This window comes from Pogoniulus pusillus, chromosome 5, assembly GCF_015220805.1.
Source record: "Pogoniulus pusillus isolate bPogPus1 chromosome 5, bPogPus1.pri, whole genome shotgun sequence".
Lineage (NCBI taxonomy): Eukaryota > Metazoa > Chordata > Aves > Piciformes > Lybiidae > Pogoniulus > Pogoniulus pusillus.
The window spans coordinates 9388688-9407041 of record NC_087268.1 but is presented as its reverse complement, the minus strand read 5'-3'; the positions used below and the strand labels follow the sequence as shown (position 1 = coordinate 9407041).

Sequence of the window (18354 nt, the reverse complement as noted above, 5' to 3'; positions counted from 1 at the left end):
TATATAAGGACAGCAATGCACTTGAACTACTGGTAAGCCACTTTTCACACAGTATCACATAGTATCACAGTATCACCAAGGTTGGAAGAGACCTCACAGATCATCAAGTCCAACCCTTTACCACAGAGCTCAAGGCTAGACCATGGCACCAAGTGCCACATCCAGTCCTGCCTTGAACAGCAACAGGGACGGCGACTCCACCACCTCCCCGGGCAGCCCATTCCAGTGTCCAATGACTCTCTCAGTGAAGAACTTTCTCCTCACCTCAAGCCTAAATTTCCCCTGGAGTAGCTTGAGGCTGTGTCCTCTTGTTCTGGTGCTGGCCACCTGAGAGAAGAGAGCAACCTCCTCCTGGCTACAACCTCCCCTCAGGTACAGCCTTGAAAAGGGCTGTAAGCATTTTAGTTTAATACAAAATAGTTTTCTGTATTTCTGTTCTTGCATAAATCCCCTTCTCATGCATGCATAAGGCAAATAGTAAGACAATGGAAGAAGGTCTGGCTCTGTGGTAGTCCCAACCCAGCAATTACAGCAGAACCCCTAGGCTGAAGTGAGGTAGGGCTCATTCTCTTCTCTCTAGTATCAGGTAACAGAATGAGAGGAAATGGCCTGAAATTGTGCCAGGGGAGGCTTAGGTTGGATATTTAGGAAAAAAATTCTTTGCTGCAAGAGTGAACAGCCATTGAAAAAGGCTACCCAAGGACATGGTGGAGTCACCATTCCTGGAGGTGTTCAAAAACATGTGGACATGGCACTTTTGGGACATGGTTTATTTAGTGTTAGGTTGACAGCTGGAGTCTATTTTCTTGAAGGTTTTTTTCCAACCAAAACAATTCTGTGATTCTGGTTACTCTGTGGAGAATTCTTAGCAAGATTTCCACGTGAAATGATTGTTGCTGAAATTAATGTGCTTTCAATTCTGAGTGATAGAAAGTTAAATACATGAACTGTCAACACTTTGAATTTAAATCCACAAACCAACATCCAGATGTGAGCTATCCTCTCAATTCAGTGTAAGTGGACTTATTACCAAGATAGAGAAAAAAGTGAGTAGAAAATGTGAGTGAAAAAAACCCACCAAACTTCCAAGAATTCAGATTCTCTCTGGGATGTTAGAATAATACAAACTTCTGGAGTCTGTCTATAATAGAAATACATCTATGATGCCAGATATAACAGATAGATGAACACAGAATTCTAAAATTCAGTCTTCAGCAAGGAAAAAGAAACAACCACAAAACAACAAGCTGAGTAGTTCAATAAAAGATACTTAATAACAGGCAGGTTTGCTTTGTATTGGTTCCCATCCACTCCTGACCAGTTGGTGGCTTCCTGTTTCCGTTGCTGAACGCTTCTGTCCCAGTAAGATAATGGATACCCACGGATATTACATTGATTTACTGACAGGTTACTGAAGGAGAACAGGAAACTTAGTTGGCCACTGTTGCACTGCCATAACAAGCATTACTGCCAGGTAATTAACCTTGCTGTTTGTTTAGCACCCTCGGAAAGCTTCATTACCAATGCAGTCAATTATCTTCTGGTAATGGCTGCTACAGTAGGTAGAATTGCTTAATTAAAATTGTTTAAACCACAGAGACAGAATGATTGGCTAGTGGATATTCGAGTGGAATGGGATAATGTCTCTGAGCTCTACACCTCATCTAAGTCTTGTATTTCGTGTTTCAGAATGCCAAATTCTGCATCTTTGTCCACACAAAAATCTCCTCCAACCCAAACCATTCTATTGCTGGTAAGAGATATAACTCACAGCTGTGCATGTGCTAGGTGTTGCTGAAGAGAATGTCTTGATGGTCTGCCTGAGGAAAGAGACCTGATTTCCTCCCCCTCGTTGCATTTCCAGCTTCTTTACAGATCATCAAAGAAGTGGAGGGAGGTATGAGGTTTTAACGGGTGGCATTGGAGCACAATCATCTTTGAAGTTAAAGGCTGGTTGATATGGAGACACAGCTTTGGGTGCCTCTGTAGTAGGGCTTGAAGATAAGGTTTGCTTTCTGTACAATAATGTCTTCAGAGCTTTATTCCCACTTCCAAGAGCACTTGAAAGCCCTATGGGTCCATTAGTACCAACCCAAATCGATTAGTTAGTCTTAGAGCTAGTGAGCCCAGACAAGTGAGCCCTGACTGATATGTGTTTTGCCAATAAAAACCCCAGTGGGATGGAATTGTATTGCTAAAGCTGTTCTTTTACCAATCTGTCTTGTTTTACTCATAGCTGATTTTCCTGCCTGGCTGCAAATTTGCAGCCTTGTTGGTCCACTTAAGCCCCATGGTAAGAACTCTTTGCTGTACACACAATATAATGTTGTTTTTGTAACTATCCTTGTAGTAGCAGCTGTAGTCTAGGCACGGTACATAACTTGCTCAGTACCTTGTATTCCTCTTCAGGGCTGTATTTTTTAAAGGTACATAAATGTCAAATATATAATACAAGTGAGGGAGGAAAAAATCCACTGAAGTAAATGGTATAGATGAGAACATCCATTGCAATCTGGCATCTGAGCTACAAATCCAGTCTGAAAAAATCTGATTTTGGACAGGCATGTGTGCTCCACATTACTACAGAAAGCTCAGCAGTTGCATCTGTCTTATGAATAAAGGCTGAGAGACCTGGGGCTCTTTGTCTGGAAAAGAAATGAGATCTTATTGAAGTTTATGAAGAGCGGGTGCCAAAAAGGTGGTGCTGCCCTCTTTTCAGTGGTGACCTGTGATAAGACAAGGGGCAATGGACATAAATTGGGACCCAGGAAGTTTCACCTCAGTTATATAGAAGTGTCAATGACATAGAAGTGCTCCACAAGCAAAGCACTCTTGATGAGAGTATCATAAATGAAAGTGGGTCTTGGATGACAAAAAATACAGGAAGCTTTGGAATTATTTCTGGGAATAAATTCCATGCTCTCAGCCTAGCAGCAAGGAAAATGTTGAGAGCATCCATGTAGAAAGAGTTAGGTGTGCTGGTGAATGAGACATGAGCCAGCAATGGGCACTTGCAGCCCAGAAAGCCAATACCGTTCTGGGCTGCATCAAAAGAAACATGGCCAGAAGGTTGAGAGAGGTGATTCTGCCACTGCTCTGATGAGACCTCAGCTGGAGCACCTCTCCTGTGAAGACCAGATAAAATAATTGGGGCTTCCTAGTCTGGAGAAGAGAAGCCTCCAGAGAGACCTTATAGCTGCATTTCAGTATCTGAAGGGGACCTACAGGAAGGCTAGGGAGGGTCTGTTTAGAAGGGCTTGTAGTGATAGGATGAGGGGCAATGGCTTGCAACTGAAGCAGGGTAAATTTAGGTTGGACATTAGGAGACAGTTCTTTATACTGAGAGTGGTAAAAGATTGGAACAGGCTGCCCCGTCCCTGGAGACCTTCAAGATGAGACTTGCTGTGGCCCTGGGCATCCTGATGTAGTTGGAGATGTCCCTGGTCAGTGCAGGGGGTTGTGCAAAATGACTTGAGGGTCTCTTCTAAGCAAATGCAACCTGTGAATCTGTGATGTGGTGCTAAGCACGAGGCTGGTAGAGATAGACAATGGTTTGACTTGATGATCTTACAGGTCTTTTCCAACCAGAATAATTCTATGATTGATTCTAAATGTGCCCCTAACAACTATGGCCTTTTTATCCCCTGCAAACTGTAGAAAGCAGGAGATATTATAGCAGAAATCACATTTGCTCTGTAAATAATCTCTGCTATTAAGAAAATAATTGTGATCCTTTCTGCTTATTCTGTCTCAAAAGAATAACTGCAGGCACAGTACTGAAACCTGTTACCTCCTCCTTGTTCTTTCAAAATAAAAACCCAAACCGAAATGCAGGAGTAAGCAAATTGCTTCTTAAGAGACACTACTTCTTCACTAAGCATGCAATTGACCTATGGATCTTGCTGCCTTAAGGTATTATTGAGGCAAACAATTTAGCCAGGTTCCAGCAAAGTCTAGCTATTTATATAAATAGTGAGAAGAATCCAGAGCTATAATAGCTGCTATAAAACAGAACGAATTTAGGAACTCAGAATTAAGGACAGAGCAAGATTACTAGCTCAATTTTACCTGAAGTTTTGCCATGTACAGTGTTTAAATGAAGTCTCGGCTCTAAAACAAGTTGTTTTGTGAGATGTGAGATGTTCTCCTTAAAAATGTGTAAGATACAGGCCGCTGATTCACTTGAGAAGTCTGAAAAAGTGAAAACTGGAATTCAGATGAGCAGAATGCTTGCTTTCTGCCTGGAAAAAAAAGAAAATAAATAAATAAATAGTTATCTTGTACTGAAGGGAACACTTCTTTGCAGACCTGACCTGTAAGGTTTGAATAAGGTTTCTTGAAGTTTTCTCATGAGAACAGTTGGACATTGGAATAATGTCCCAAGACAAGTACTGGGTTCCACTTCATTGGGCAGTTTGAAGACTCAGCTTGACAGGGTTCTGGGGGCCATCTGATTTCAACTACACCATCACCTGGAAAGGTTGGACCAAATGATCTTTGGGGTCCCTTCCAACCCCACATTCTGTGATTCTGTGGCAATTGTGATTGCACAAAGAGAATTGCAACTCTCTGAGTAGCGAGGGAAAGAAAATATTCATGTTGACAGCTGATACCCTTTCCATGCCAGCCGTGAGTTCTGGGACTTGTACACGGACGCAGAAAAATGATCATCAGTCCTGCTATGATACATCCACACTAGAAATTGTAGAGCAAATGGAGGTTTTATCTAGAGTGTGCCAGGGATCACAGAATCACAGACTCACAGCATGTCAGAGGCTGGAAGTGACCTTGAAAGGTCATCTGGTCCAACCCACTGCCAGAGCAGGATCACCTATCATACAGGAACTCATCCAGGCAGGTTTTGAATATCTCCAGAGGGAGAGTCTTCACAACCCCCCTGGGCAGCCTGTTCTAGTGTTCTGTCATCCTCACAGGGAAAAAATTCCTCATGTTTGCATGAAACTTCCTATGATGGCCCATAGAAATGAAAAGTTTCACAACTTAGTAAGTTTTGGTGCTTCAACAACACACATCTGCAAAGCTATAGTAGAGATATAGAACAATAGAATCGTAGAACTGTTGAAGTTGGAAGAGACCTTGGTGATCATCAAGTCCAGCTGCTCACCTAGAGCTCACAATCCCACCATTACTGCTAAGCCACTACCACCAAACCACATGTCTTTGAAAAATGCCTCCAGGAATGGCAACTCCAACATTTCCCTGGTGTCAAAGATGTGGTAGAGTTAGATAGTGTTTGGACATGATGATCTTGAAGGTTTTGTCTAATCGTATTGACTATGTGATTCTGTCATATAGAAACTACCTGGCCCATCAGTGAAGCCTTTCTTGTGCTGGTCTTCTGGGTACTTATTTTTTCTCCAGGCACAATGATTCAATTTGGTTGACAGGCCATTCTGCCACTCCAAAGGATGTTATTTATGCTTATAATTATCAGAAAACCTTATTAATGTTTAGAAACACTGAAAGGTGGGTGTCAAGAAGAAGATGCTAGTCTCTTTTTAGTTGTGTGCTGTGACAGGACAATGGCCAATGGATACAAAATAGAACACAGAAGTTCCACCTCATTGAGAGGAAAAACATCTTTTCCTGTGAGGGTGCTGAAGCCCTGATGCAGGCTGCCCAGAGAGTTTGTGGCTTCTGCTTCTCTGGAGACTTTCAAGATCCATCTGAATTCATTCCTGTGTGGCCTGCCCTAGGTGATCCATCTTTGGCAGAGAGGCTGGACTATTGATCTTCAAAAGTCCCTGTGAAATCCTACCATTCTATGAGTCTAAGGATCATAGTAGAGTCTTTTTTTCTGATCAGATGGTGGAAACAAAGACAAATACAGGTGAAGGTAGAACATTGATATATTTTTCTTTTAAGAGTACAAGGTAGCTGAAGAACAGACAGACCAGAGGGAGAAACCTTGAGAAGCTCTCTTCCTCAGCTCACCAAGTTCAACACTTCAGTCCTAAGATGGGAGGCAGGAAAATGCAGCAGGTTTCATATCTGCTTACCTTGAACGTAGCTCAAGGACAGCAGTTTCTGAGCCTCTCAAATATAGGAAATACTCCCTGTGCAGCGGATCCAAAATTACCTGAGTTCTGAAATCTTAGTGACACCTTAGTTGATAGGTTAGTTCTGCCCTTCCTCACATTTCCACAAGAAATCTCTCTTTTCCATTGTGTTTCAGAAAGCCATGAACAATATATCCTTTTGTCTCCCCTCCTCTGAACGGCATTGCTGTGCTAAATTACATTTTATAAGCATTCAGTCTATTTCAAGAATTTCCATCTACAAAACATGATGTTGACAAATTTGGGTCTTTTTGGTGTGGCAGAGGGAGAAACAAAAGCAAACAAAGTTCTCCAGCTGCTGGATTTTTCTCCTAATTACTTCCCATATCAAATCACTTTCCTGGATGTCATAGAATTATAGAATCAACCAGGCTGGAAGAGACCTCCAAGATCATCCAGTCCAACCTATCCACCAGCCCTATCCAGTCAACCAGACCATGGGACTAAGGGCCTCAGCCAGGCTTTTCTTGAAGACCTCCAGGGACGGTGACTCCACCACCTCCCTGGGCAGCCCATTCCAATGGCAAATCACTCTCTTTGTGAAGAACTTCCTCCTAATTCATCTAATATCCTACATCATTCTTTATTTCAGTTTAGTGTCAATAATTCTCTGTCCACTGCAGATTTTAATACATGGGCAGAAAGAAAATGCTGTTATGATTAAATTAGGGCACACATAAGTGAGAAGAAGCTTTCAGTAAGTAAAGTTAAAATTTCCTTCCTCTCTCCTCTTTCTTAATGTACAACTCCCTTAGCTGTCTGCAGTCCTCTAAGTACTTGAGGGTGGAGGAGCTGGAACAGGTGAGCTGGTTAGAGTTAGTTGGGAGACAACTGAGAATAAATTCCAGTACTGAATAGATGAGTAGTACCACAAGGCTCAGTACAAAAGGGAAAAAAAAACCAACCCACAACACAAAACCAACCAAAACAAAAAAAACACTCCCAACAACAACAGAAAAGGAGGCCACTCTAAAAGCACAGTTTCATTATAAGGACAATTCTCTTCTTCCCTTTGCAGACTGGAAAGGCCAAAGTGTCGCACTCTTACTTGTGACACACTGCCCTTTTTAATGTCTTGATTTTTTTTCCCATCATCACACATACACTTTTGGTTTGGATAAAAATCCATTATTTACAGAATTCACAAACCCTAATCATTAGATTGAAAAATAAAGAAGAAAACAGATAAAGAAGTGAAATAAGCTGGAAGGAGATTCATTTGGGGAATTAATTTACAATGCCAAAAATGTAATTACCAACTGATTAACACATTTTTTTTCTTCCCTCTTATGGGCATTTATTTTTAATTTATAAATTTCAATGCTCATTATACCTTGATTACACTCTCTTTTGGAAGGAAATAAGATTTGAAGAGGTTTCTATTTTTTCCCTGGTTTATTGTTTCCATACAGTACTTGAATCTGTTTGTACTTTCTCTCACTTGAGGTTCTATTTTGAGTTGACTGTATTTGGGGGGAACAAACATGTTTAAGGGTACTTGGTTTCAAATCAATCACTGAAGAGCTAATTTTAAGTGGCACTGGCGTCTGCTCTAAGCTGCAAAGTGTCCTTGTGGCACTGCCAATGCTCTGTGCAGATCAAGGAAGGAGCAAATACAAAGGTCATCCATAAAATGCTCTGAAGTTGTAGGCAGATTTCTAGAAAAGACAGGTAATCTTCCTGCTCTGCAGAAATACTGCTCTGCTCCTGGGTCAAATCCATCTCTTATATCTACCAGCACTTCTGCAAGCCCATCATTGTTATGCTTCAAACTAGAATCATAGAATCATAGAAGGGCATGAAGCAACATAAGAAGATGTGGGGACTATTAGGTGACACAATCTAGTTTATTCATTGCATTATTTTGAGCAAGCTGCCTACAATGTCATTTCTGTTCCAATCAAACTAAGATGATAGAGGGCTGGAGCACCTCCTCTATGGGGACAGGTTGACACAGCTAAGGCAGTTCAGCCTGCAGAAGAGAAGGCTCCAGAGAGACCTTATAGCTGCTTTACAGTACCTGAAGAGGGTCTATGAGAAAGCTGGGAAGGAACTTTTTACCAGGGCTTGTAGTGCTAGGACAAGGGGGAATGGATTGAAGCTGGAAAAGAAAAGATTCAGAGTGGATATTAGGAAAAAGTTCTTTACAGTGAGCATGGTGAGGCACTTGAGCAGCTTGACCAGAGAGGTCATGGATGCCCCCTTCAAGGTGGGGGGTGTTCAAGGCCAGGTTGGATGAGACTTTGATCAACCTGGTCTAGTGGAAGGTGTCTCTGCCCATGATGAGGAGTTGGAACTAATGATCTTTAAGATCTCTTCTAACCCAAACCATCTTATGAGTCCATATATCTGGACATATTCTGGCATCTTGTTGAGTACTGCAACAAGACCTGTTAAAGAATGGGCAAGCCTTTAGGAAGCAGAGATAAACAGAGTTCCAGACTCTTAGAATCAGTTGCAGAACTGCCTATGTGCTGTTTTGTAGATTGTAACAAAAGCACAGTAATTCAAGTTAGACTAACTGGAAATCAGAATCATAGAAGTATAGAATAATTTAGGTGTTTTCCAAACTCTAAGATCAAGTCCAACCATAAACCTAACACTGCCATGTCCAAATAATCTGTGTCCTCAGTACCATATCTAAACATGTCTTAAATAGCTTCAGAAATTGTGAGAAGGAGGTCACATTCCTATTTGCAACAGACTGATATCTTCACACATACATGTGCATGGTGGAGGTCAGTCTCTTCTTACATGCAGGTGACAGGACAAGAGGAAACAGTCTCAAGTTGTGCCAGAGGAAGTTCAGGTTGGATATTAGGGAAAAATACCTTCCATAAATGGTTATTGGGAATTGGAACAAGCTGCCCAGGGAGGTGGTGGAGTCACCATCCCTAGAGGTATTTAAAAGACATGTGGACGTGGAGCTGAGGGACATGGTTCAGTTATAGTGGCTTAGTAGCAGTGGTGCAATTGCAAGCTCAAGGCAAGCAGTTGGACATGATGATCTCAAAGGTCTCTCCCAAAGTCAACAGTTCCATGGTTCTATGGTTTCTGAGTGAACTATATCAGGCGGGTCACCAGACAGCAGGTTTGTAAGGTGTCTTGGCTGTATGCAGGCTGTGCTGCACAGAGAAGGAAGTGTTCCATCCATGCCAATGGGTGCTGGACTGTGAAATCAAATTGTAGGAACTGTTCAAATCTAATGCAATGGATTGCAATGAAATCAGTGTAAACGACTTTGGAAATATTCAGAAAGAGATCTGACAGTGGCACAGAAAAGAATTGTCAGCAACTAATCCCATTTCCCACATCAAATACATATCTTTTCAGCTGTTCAGTTAGTTCTGTGATAGTTAGTGCAAGAAAAACACCAACTCAATTACGGCAAAAGATTAACGTCCACTTTTTAGGCTATCAGGGAGTGATAGGACTGGGGGGGGGGGGGGGGGGGGGGGAATGGAGCAAAGCTGGAGGTGGAGAGATTCAGCCTGGATGTGAGGAAGAAGTTGTTGAGCATGAAAGTGGTGAGAGCCTGGAATGGATTGCCCAGGGAGGTGGTTGAGGCCCCATCTCTGGAGGTGTTTAAGGCCAGGCTGGATGAGGCTCTGGCCAGGCTGCTCTAGAGTAGGGTGTCCCTGGGCATGGCAGGGGAGTTGGAACTAGATGATCCTTGTGGTCCCTTCCAACCCTGACTGATTCTCTGTTTCTCTGTTTCTTTAGGCTATACTGTGTTTATTACAGTTGACATTTTAGGGGATTGTTTGCATGCCCTTTATCATTGTTGGATGGGAGATCTGGACAGCCTAAGGAAGTTGTTTGTGTGTGGAAAGTTACAGCTGTTCTCCATTTTCTTCAGTAAATATATGCCTGCTTAAACATTTTCTGAGCTCAATGCAGTTAGATGAACACTAATTTTAACTATTTTTCCTGTTAGTAGTACATAAAATAATGAAAAATCATCTTAGGTATCTAACAGAAACAGAAGTGTTATTAACTGGAAACTGCCATGTTGTTTATTTGTTGCTTGTCTTTGGGAGAACAAATTTCATGTTGGATATTAGGAAAAAAAAAATCACATAAGAGGTTATTAAGCATTGGAACAGGCTTGTGGTGGAGTCACCATCCCTGGAGATAGTCAACAGACAGGTGGATATGGTGCAGAGAGACACGGTTTAGTGACAGTGGCTTAGCAGTAGTGGTGGGATTGTGAGCTCTAGGTGAGCACTTGGACTTGATTACCTCAAAGGTCTCTTCCAACCTCAATGGTTCTGATTCCATGAGTTTTTTGTAAATCACAGTTCCTGAGGGGAAACATATTGGTTGGTATTGGACCTTAGACTTTTTGAGGGTACTCATTTTTGTTCAAAGTAAAACTTCATTGGAGAGAAATGTCTGTTGATTCTATATTTCCCTAAAACAAAGAAAGAAACAACTAAGGCCATATTTTTTCTAAAAAAAAAAAAAAAGAAATAAAACCAATCTAAAGCCATTGTGTGATGGTGTTAGAATTATGGAATCACAGAATGGAAGGGGTGGGAAGGGACCTCTGGAGATCATCCAGTCCAACCTCCCTGCCAAAGTAGAATCACCTAGGGCAGGCCACACAGGAATGTATCCACATTCCTGTCTTAAAAGTCTCTAGAGAGTGAGACTCCACAACTTCTCTGGTATGATGGTTTGGGTGTTACCCACCCCCCACACACTTGTGAAAACCACCCAGCCTAGACTCAGCAGACCTGGAAATTGGAAGAATGAAGCTCTGTTTACAGCTTAGGACAATATACAAGCAGATATTTACAGTATATATAGTTATAGACAGAAATAGACAAGATAAAAGGTAATACAGAAACACAGCTCCCCTCCCAGAAACCTGAGTCCCCAGGAGGGGCTCCCAACCACCCTTCCACCTTCTTTCCACCCCTCTGCCTTACCCCAGACTTTGCCTTACATTTAAGGTGAGTTTGGAGGGTTGGCCTTGGTGGTTAGGAAGCAGAAGGATTAGTCAGGCAGCAAGTTAGGGAGAGAGAAGTTCCTGCAGCCCCAAAAGCCATAGAGAGACTCTGTTACCTATGTGTATGTTCCTGTTCTTATACATCTCAGTAAGCCTATGAATGAAGTAGACATCACCATTGCTCCTTTTTCACAGCCTATAATCTAATTCTCCTCACCAAAATATTCTAGCTAGCTTCAAACTAGCACATCTGGGCAGTCTGTTCCAATGCTCCAACACCTTTACAGCAAAGAAGTTTCTCCTTATGTTTAGGAGGACCTTCCTGTGTTCCAGTTTTGTGTCTGTTGCCCCTTGTTCTATCATAGGGCACCACTGAGAAGAGACTGGACACTCCTTAACAACCACCCTTCAGATATTTAGAAACTTGAAATAGGGCTGCATGAAGTAAACCTCATTGAATTATGCTGTGTTTTAAGAAAGATCTCACTTGACCACCAGGGAAAGAAAAAAAGGCAATGCTTCCATGTAAGACTTTATTTTACCAAAAATTAAAACCCAACCCAACCCTCTCAAACTGCTAAGTCAACCATGTTGCAAATTGCCTAATCAATAAAACAAGCAGTTAATTTTTAATGGGATGTTAAAAGCCCTCTCAAACTTGATCCATATTTCCATAAAACTGTTGGAGGCAAATTTAAAGCAGAACAATTATTTATTGAGGAATTTCCATTATAGCCATGGAGCTGTGAGTGGGAAATGAACCTGCAGCACAAAGCTAGGTCCATTCACTCACTTGAGTCTGCAACATCATTTCTGATTGATGAAGTAAATCTATGAAGCAGTTGTGATTTTCAGCTATTTATTTTTAGTGCTGTTTCCAACTGCAGGAATGTCTGAGGTCAGACAGCACAATGCACTCTGCAGGTGCAACCTGTAAGGGTACCCAAAGAGAATGATCCAGTCAAAACAGGCCACTAGCTGTTAAGATATTCATTATTAATGATAAATACAGTCATGTCAATTACACAGAAGTGCTCCACAAGCACTCTTTTGCTGAGTGTGTCATAAATGGAAGTGGGTCTTGAAAGACAAAAGAGCAACAAGCTTTGAAATGATTTCTGGGAATAGAATCCACACTCTCAGCCTAGCAGTGAGGGAAATATTGAAAGCAGCCCTGCAGAAAAGGATTGCATCAAAAGAATCATGGCCTCAGATACAGAGAGGTGATTCTGCCATTCTGCTCTGGGTGCACCTCACTTGGAGTATTGTGTTCAGCTCTGGAGCCTTGCTGCAAGGACATAGACCTGATGAAGAGGATCCAGAGAAGGGTTATGAGGATGATCAAAGGGCTGAAGCACCTCTCCTATGAAGACCAGATGAAATAATTTGAGCTACCTAGTCTGGAGAAGAGAAGCCTCCAGAGAGACCTTATAGCTGCATTTCAGTATCTGAAGGGGACCTACAGGAAGGCTAGGGAGGGTCTGTTTAGAAGGGCTTGTAGTGATAGGATGAGAGGCAATGGCTTGCAACTGAAGCAGGGTAAATTTCGGTTGGACATTAGGAGACAGTTCTTTATACTGAGAGTGGTAAAAGATTGGAAGAGGCTGCCCAGGTGTGATGGTTTAGGGTTACCCCACCCCTCCCACACTTTGTATTTGCCCCAGCTAACTCAGACTGACCCTGGGAATATAGATGAAGCAATTTATTTACAGCTAGCAGAATTTACAAGCAGCTATTTACAATATATACAGTTATATACAATTATATACAGAAATATACAAAGGATAAACAATACAAAAGCACAACTCCCCTCCCAGAAACCTGAGTCCCCAGGAGGGGCTCTCAAACCACCCCAACACCTCCCCCGGCCCCTCTCAACCTTACCCCAGTTCTCAGGAAGAAAAGAGGTACAGCCAAGAGGTTAGGGAGCAAGGTTAGTGGGAGCAGGGTTAATGAGATGTGACCAGGTCTAAGGCAAAAGCAAGAGTGAGAGACAAAAATGGAGAAAGTCTTTCTTCTTCCCAGAGTTCTCAGCGAGACTGTGAGAGAAGTTGACATCAATTGTTTTCATTTCACTGCCCGTTATCTAGTTCTGTTACCAAAACATTCCAGCTTGCTTCAAACTAGCACACCAGGGATGTGGTAGAAGCCCTGTCCCCGGAGACCTTCAAGATGAGACTTGCTGTGGCCCTGGGCATCCTGATGTAGTTGGAGATGTCCCTGGTCAGTGCAGGGGGTTATGCAAAATGACTTGAAGGTCTCTTCTAAGCAAATGCAACCTGTGAATCTGTGATGTGGTGCTAAGCACGAGGCTGGTAGAGATAGACAATGGTTTGACTTGATGATCTTACAGGTCTTTTCCAACCACAATAATTCTATGATTGATTCTAAATGCACCCCTACAGGAAGGGTGGAGAGGGACTGTTTAGAAGGGCTGGTAGTGATAGGATAAGGGAGAATGGTTTGAAACTGGAGCAGGGTAGACTTAGGTTGGATATTAGGAGGAAGTTCTTTATGATGAGAGTGGTAAAATACTGGAACAAACTTCCCAGGGATACGAGGAAGCCTGATGTTGGAGACATGCTGAGAGCCTGGGGAAGGGAAGGCTCTGGAGAGAGCTTATGGCACCATTTCAATATCTGAAGGGCACCTACAAGAAAGCTGGGGAGGGACTGCTTAGAATGGTGTGTGACAATAAGATGAGGGGCAGTGGTTTTGAGCAAGAGCACGGCAGACTTAATCTGGGTATTAGGAGGACATTCTTCACAATGAGAGTGGTGAAATACTGGAACAGGTTGCCTGAAGATGGAGACCCCAGCCCTAGAGGCATTCAAGGTCAAACTTGATGTGACTCTGGACAACCTGATCCAGTTGGAGATGTCCCTGTGCAGTACTGAGGGGTTGGACAAGATGACCTTTGAAGGTCACTTTCAACCTGATTCATTCTGTAATTCTGTGGCTCACTGAAAAAGTAAACAGGCAAAGCTCAGAGCAGTCTTTGAAAATCAACTTGTTATTTTGTTGTTTGTTTGACTGATTGTTGTTTGTTTTTTTATGGTAATTGAAACAGCATTTATTTTGGCATCAGACCTGATCAAGATTTTTTCTTTTTGCACTAAGATATTCCAAGTGAACTGAGGGTGAGAGGCAATTTAGCACTGTTTCTCTTTTGGGAGTTATCCAGGTGCCAGACTCCTTTGCCACGCAGCAGAGCATGTTTCAACATGACTCTTCTTCATTCCAATGAATTAAATACAAATGCATTCTGGTAAGAGGAGTCTGGGTTAGGCATTGTGTTGGAGGCTTACAATACTTAGGAATTACTACTCCTAGGAAGCATTGTGCCACTGTGAACCACAGAGCTTAATAGTGAAGATTAGACAAAGGATTTTCATGTGAGAACTGTTGATATGCTTGGCTCTTTTAATCAGAAATGTTAAAGCAAGACATTAATTAGCTTAATGTCTAGCCTGTGAAAATATTAGGAAATAAGTAGATGAAGTCTAAGTGAAATTTATGGAAATCAGCCTAGGGAAGATAAAGCTCCAGGGAGACCTTCAACCAGTTCGCAATCCACCTCACTACCTGATCATCCAGACCACACTGCCTCAGTTTAGCCAGAATGATGCTGTGGGAGATGGTGTCAGATGCTTCACTGAAATCAAGATAAAGCACATCCACTGCTCTACCTTCATCTAGTCAATCACAATAAACTTCTCTGCTCAGGCCCAGCTATTGATGATACTTTAGCAATATCACAGAATGTTAGAAGTTAGAGGTTGATGATCCAGAGATCATCAAGCCCAACCCCACTGCCAAAAGGAGGATCATCCCGGGTAGTTCACACAGGAATGCATCCAGATGGGTTTTGAAAGCCTGAAGAGGAGATTCCACAAACTCTCTAGGCAGCCTGTTCCAGTGCTCTGTCACTTTCACTGTAAGGAAGTTTCTCCTAATGTTGAGGTGAAACCTTCTATGTTCAAGTTCATATCTTTTGTTCCTTGTCTTATCATTGTGCACCCCCATCCATTTGACACCAATCTGTCAGACATTTATAAGCATTGATCAGATCCCCTCTCAGCCTTCTCATCTCCAGACTAAACAGCTCCTGGTCTCTCAGTGTCTCTTCATAGGGAAGATGCTCAAGACTTCTAATCTTCCTTGTGGCTCTCCATTGGGCTCTCTCCAGCAGATCTCCATCTCTCTTGAATTGGGGATGCCAAAACTGGACACAATATTGCAGGTGTGGTTTGAGCAGGGCAGGGCAGTGGGGGAGAAGAACCCCCTTAGACCTGCCGGACATACTTTTCTTGATGTACCCCAGGATGGCATTGCCTCTCTTGGCCACAAGGGCACAATGCTGTCCCATGGAGAACTTGCTGAAAGACCTCATGCTTTGCATATATATATATATATATATATATATATATATATATATATATACACATATATGTATATATATAATCTGTATTTGGTTTTATTTATAATTTTTTTTTAATTTGTTCTCTTTATTTCCTCATTTTTTTCCTCTTAGCCAAGTGTGACTTGCTCTTCTTCAGCCAACATAGTGAGCCAGTGAAGATGTCTGGTTACTATTTCAAGCAGAAATGACAAAGGGCTGCTCATGAATAGTTTGGTTTCAATGCAAACACTACAGTCCAGTTTTCAATATTATTATTTTTTTTAACCTCCCTTCTCCCCAGTTCCCCTCCTTTCCTCTCCATCTTCTACTTTCCCCCATCTTCCTCCTTTCTCTTCCATCTCCTTCCTTTTGTTGTTTAGCCTGGAGAAGAGGAGGCTCAGAGAGGACCTCATTGCTGTCTACAACTACCTGAAGGGAGGCTGTAGCCAGGTGGGGGTTGGTCTCTTCTCCCAGGCAACCAGAAACAGAACAAGGGGACACAGTCTCAAGTTGTGCCAGGGGAAGTACAGGCTGGGTGTTAGGAGGAAGTTGTTGCCAGAGAGAGTGATTGGCATTGGAATGGGCTGCCCAGGGAGGTGGTGGAGTCACCATCCCTGGAGGTGTTCAAGCAAAGCCTGGCTGAGGCACTTAGTGCCATGGTCTAGTTGACTGGCTAGGGCTGGGTGCTAGGTTAGACTGGATGATCTTGGAGGTCTCTTCCAACCTGGTTAATTCTATGATTCTAAGATTTTCCACCATATCTGCCCCTTTTGCACAGCACACCTCATTTCCCCCCTTTTTTTCCCCAAACTCAGAGCACCTGGGTTCTGTTGGAGTCTCCTCCCACTCCAGGTGTGACCATTTCACTCCCTTTTTTAATCGGCCCCAGGAAAGGCAGTGTCTAAGCTTACCTACCTGGGCAGAGGGATCCTCCTTCCATCATCATTTGTGAGTCCTCATGGTGCACACTGGGTGACTGGGAAGTGGGCAAAGGCCAGGGGGCCTGGTGGCTCACTGGTTAGGTAGGAATAGGCTTGATTATCACAAAACATCATCCATGGGTGCTGGCTGGGCCTCCTTAGTTAGGCTGAACTCCTCTCTGCTTAGCTGCTTCTTTCTGCTCACTTGTAAAACTGACAGGAATGAATCTGTGAAATGTTTATGAGAACACTGAATTAGCACAGAGGAAACCTGGCAACGAGGGTTCATCTTCATGAATGCAACGTGAATATTAACTCTCAAACCACCATTTCATTTGCCAAGTGGATAGCATATTTAGCAACTCAGTTTGTGCCACTGGTAGTTTTGAGTGCAAAATCCCCACTGAAATTCCAAAAAAATCAGTAATAAAACCTGCAGAGCTGCTGGCAAAGTGTGAGCCTGCCTGAAGTCACCATTTCACAGGATCACAAAACGTTAGGTTTGGAAAGGACTTCTGGATAGCATCTCCTCCAACACATCTGCTAAACCACCTACTCACCTAGCTCTAGTCTCCTAGAGCATGTTGTACAGGCTTCTGCTCAAATAAATTTTGAGTCTTCACCTTCTTACAACCATCTTTCAGGGAGCTGTAGATGCTCCAGTCCCCTCAATCTTTGTAGCCCTTCCCAAGATTCTTTCTCTAGCAGTTGCTTTGTTCTTTTGAACTGGGGACCCCAGAATTCTCACCAGTAAGGCAGAAGAGAGGATATTTTCTTACTCTGCTGTCCATCTTCCTTGTAATGCAACCCAGGACAGAGTTTGCTTCATTTGCAATGACAGCACACTGCTACCTCGTATTTAACCTGGATTTCAGCACAGTTGCAGGTCCTTTCTGGCAGCTCTGAGATTATCTTGCAGTGCTGCAAAACTTGCTCTTTTCTCAGTTGACCTTCATGAGGTTTCTGCCAGCATATGCCTGAAGTTTTTCAAGGTTTCATTGGACTGAAAGTCTGCAGTTTGGTATGTCTGCAATCGCCCTCTGTTGAGCATTGCCCTTAGCTTTACTGGGTGTGTTTCCTGGTGTCGGGGTCCGGAGGCTGGCGAGAGGCGAGATCGGGGCACTGATGACTCGAGACAGCAGCTTCTATGCATCAGTACAATTTTATTAGGGTAATGCAGTGTCTTATATAGTGCTCAGAGGAGGTGTATCCAGCCAGCCTGGGGCTGGCACAAGTGGACAATACAGATTGGCCCAAAGCCACGTGCAGGGTGCAGATAGGTTACCCTTATCAAAACAACCTGTGGTTCCACCTCAGGGGGCTGGCAGGGTCAGCCCCCTGGAGCTGTGTCCACTCCAGGGGCCAGCAGGGTCCACCCCTCAGCAGGTGTGCGTGGGTTGCTCACAGTGCCTTCCAGCTCAAGGACTTTCTCCCATCACAAGTTCTCATGTTTACAGCTCATGTCTCACTGCGGGAGAAATTCTCCCACATCCTGGCATAACCTTCATGTTACTGTTGAAGCTATTGAATGATATTGGTCCCAGCACCACCCCCCGGAGTAACCTGCTACACACTAGAAATCAGGATATTCACAGAAACACAGAATTAACCAGGTTGGAAAAGACCTTTGAGATAGAGTCCAACCTAACACCTTCTAATTAATTAAACTGTGGCATTAAGTGCCTCGTCCAGCCTTCTCTTAAACACCTCCAGAGACAGCAACTCCATCACCTCCCCAGGCAGCCCATTCCAATGGCCAATCACTCTTTCTGCGAAGAACTTCTTCCTAACATCCAACCTAAACCTTGCAGCAGCCTTCCAGTGCCTGAGGGGTGTTTTTTTACAAGGGGGCTTTTTCACAAGGACTTTTCGTGACAGTACAAGGAACAATGGTTTCAAACTAGAGCAGGGTGAATTTAGGTTGGATAGGAGGAAGAAATTCTTCACAGTGAGGGTGGTGAGATACTGTAACAGGTTACCCAGAGAGGCTGTGGATGC

At 43.1% G+C, this 18354-nt stretch overlaps 2 long non-coding RNA genes across 4 annotated transcripts in view; one reads left to right on the top strand and one right to left on the bottom strand.

The window, feature by feature from the left end:
• The window catches only part of LOC135175264 (uncharacterized), a 265383-nt gene that overhangs the window by 218416 nt on the left and 28613 nt on the right, over positions 1-18354 (top strand). The window lies entirely within an intron of this gene.
• Positions 891-17487, bottom strand: LOC135175263 (uncharacterized). 2 transcript variants are annotated; one of them, XR_010302309.1, is made up of 4 exons: positions 16917-17487; positions 16352-16584; positions 4069-4241; positions 891-1411 (listed from the first exon to the last, which is right to left on the bottom strand). It is a non-coding gene; the product is annotated as an uncharacterized LOC135175263 (long non-coding RNA). The 2 variants fall into 2 exon arrangements; XR_010302310.1 differs by lacking the exons at positions 891-1411; positions 4069-4241 and adding an exon at positions 11654-11965.